This window comes from Ornithodoros turicata, chromosome 6 (assembly GCF_037126465.1).
Source record: "Ornithodoros turicata isolate Travis chromosome 6, ASM3712646v1, whole genome shotgun sequence".
Lineage (NCBI taxonomy): Eukaryota > Metazoa > Arthropoda > Arachnida > Ixodida > Argasidae > Ornithodoros > Ornithodoros turicata.
Genome location: NC_088206.1, coordinates 70505052 through 70508089, shown reverse-complemented (window position 1 = coordinate 70508089; position 3038 = coordinate 70505052). Strand labels below are relative to the sequence as shown.

The 3038-nt window shown below is 45.1% G+C and overlaps 1 protein-coding gene across 2 annotated transcripts in view; it reads right to left on the bottom strand.

The window, feature by feature from the left end:
- The window catches only part of LOC135397253 (Kv channel-interacting protein 1-like), a 318617-nt gene that overhangs the window by 28033 nt on the left and 287546 nt on the right, over positions 1-3038 (bottom strand). The gene's annotated exons all lie outside the window — the stretch shown is intronic.

Here is a 3038-nt window from a genome sequence, read left to right as displayed (position 1 = left end):
TTTTCAGGGTGTGAGAGCTTGTATTTATGTGGCCGAGTGAACAATAGACTGACACACCAACGGATAATGGCTGACACACCTTATATACGTGTAAATGTAATCCAATTGCTTGAACAATAGAAACAGGACGATTACTCATTTTCAAGCTAAAGTTACTTTTGTGTTTGGTTCGTTTTTTTTTCTGCAGCTAAAATGAAATAAAGTGATATGAAGTGGAATGAACAAACGAACGAATGAGTGAGTGAGTGAGTTAACAAGCGAATGAGTGACTGAATGAATAGACCTCTCCCTGTTTGTAAACAAAAGACGTCATTAGTGTTCGACAGCGCCACCAATTTGGTAGAGTTGAACTACGCTCACAGCTATTAGGGGGGGGGGCGAACAAGGTCGCACCCGAAAGCCACGGTCTTGAGGGGATTACGATGGTCGCTGAAAGGGACGCGATCCTCCGTCCTACTTTTCAGTATATAGGAGGCAGCGCACAAGTGCCCATTTGTGGAACCCAGCCGTCCACTTCCGGCTGGTTTCGGTTTCAGTCTGTCTACCAACGTCATGATGACGTTTTTCGGGTAGAGATCTATAGACGAATGACTTTTGCAACGAGCGAGCGAGAGTGAATGAACGAGTGAATAAGTCACTGGATGAATGAATGAGTGAGCGAGCGAGAAAGTGCACGAACGAATGAAAGAGTGACTGAATGAACAACAGAATGTGAGTGTGACTGCACGAGTGAACGAGTGAGTGAGTGAGCAAGTGAATGAACGAATGGATGAGCGGCAATGAATGAACGAGTGAGCAAGTAAGTGCATAAACGAACGAATGAGTGACTGAATGGACGATCGAATGAGTGACGAGACGATGAATGAACGAGGGAATGAGCGGGTGAATGAACGAGCAATAATGAATAAACGAGTGAGTGAGAGTAAATAAACGAACGAATGGGTGAATGAATGAATGAACATTTGGTTTCCTCAAATGGGTGCTTAGACCATGGAAGAGTTGTCGTGAATCACATTTCAAATTCCCGTATCAGTTGTAAATTCACTTTAATAAGTTCCTTAGCACTTGTTGGCGTCACGAGACTACTTATAGGAAGTTCTTCACAAGCATGTAGTCTTTCCAATCCACGCGTTAAACACATAAAATAAAAAAATACCCTTTCCATCGATGGATGGTGATGAAGAAAATGGGGATGTGAGTCACAACGAAGTCGCACCGGCTACCCCAGAGCGCTTACACACAGAATATACAAACAAACGAACGAGTTCAACCTGTGTAGTTGAAAGGTTTCAACCAAGTGAGCGTAAAATGTCGGAATCGCTGGGGGCACACAGTCAGCAAGTCATAGAATGTCCATAAGACCGGTTGTACATTGAAAATCTTCAAGTGCCCTCAGCGCCTTGTCGGACGAGTGAGGACCTAACCGTTTCGCGATGTCGAAGGCTCAGGAGTCCACACGAGAGAGGCTCGCCTCTAAAACCCTTCGAGCACCAACGTATTTCCGACACCTGAAAACCTCCTCGCACCTGAGAACAGTCCTCTATAACGCCACACTCACTCCAGTTATAGGAGAGTCATGTTTGCAGAGTTTGAAGAGAAGACGTGCGCTGTACGGTACATTGAGCCGTAGCCCATGTAGGACAGTCGTCGTTCGTCGTGCGAAGGCATGTGGTATACTCGAAAGCTTAACTCTGGATCGTCGACCTTGCACAGAAGCGAATCCCGAGCAGATCCTCTTAGCCAGGAGGTGGTGCACACTTGTTTCTTGAGCTCGTTCAGCATTCGCCCCCCGTCACCCTTGGCGAAATAAACGGGCATCAATTGGACGCGCCTGAGTTAAAGAGCCCGGCATGCAGCAGCGTCCGCAACCTCGTTGCCTGCAATACCGCAATGACTAGGGGTCTACTGCGCAATTGGATGCCTTTTAAAACTGCAGCATGGTATGTGTGCAAGACATCTTGTGCTGCTAATGCCAGAAATCGCGTAATGAACATGGAACCAAGAATCTGTAACGCACAGTTTGAGTCGCTATGCATGATCCAGTGAGCAACTCAAGATCGGGAGTGGATAACACTTGGTGCCAAGACGACCCCCATGAAGTTCAGCGGCCGAAGCAGAGGTGACGTGAGACAGCCGCACCGCTCTTTCAATATTCGCTTCCGGGATAACAAACGCACACGAGGAGCCGGATGATGTCGAAGATGCATCCGTCAAAATCGGTATTCTGTCCGCGGTGCTGTTTAATAACTGAAGACTGCACTGGCGGAGAACATGCGTTGGGTATATCCTTTTTTCCCAGAAGTCCAGGCACATCAATTCTTACGTCAGGAGGCTGTAGAGCTCCTTTCCATCGAAATAGAAGGAGCTTCATTCATTAAATTCGTACAAAATGCCGAACTTGTTCAAATTATAGACACAAACACTTCATCTTCAAGTTCAAGCGTCTACCAAAGTTACTTAGGAAGCAAACGCCACGGAATGTGGAGAAGAAGCAAAACAAAACTGTCCCCTCATCCTTCAAGGCAAAATACACACACACACAAAAAGCAACTGCGTATATTTGTGTATTTCTCTCGATCTTCTTCGAAACAAATTCTTTTACCTCAAGGAAGAAATTGAGAAAGAAACAGAAGTGAAATAAAACGAGAAGACAACAACAACAACAACATAGGTGAATGGATGATGATGTGGGATGTTTCCCTGCGAGAAGAACAACTACTGTGGACGCATGATATCGTAACTTACATTAATGTTTCATTACATACATTAATACAGTTTCTCTCTTGTTTACATTAATGTGTTCATGAAGAGAAAAGAAAAACAAAGGAGCGAAGGGAGAGCCAGTCCTTGAAAAGAAAAAGAAACACGTCATTTCACGGACAGTATATCTCCAGTGTAGTTTTCGATGGTTACTCAGCCATCACGAAGACGATAACGACAAAATGATGGACCGAGACTATCTTTACGTAACTACTCCTCAAAAGACGTTTCGCTCAGAAGGACCCCGATTACCCGATTCAATGTCCCTCTTTACCTTC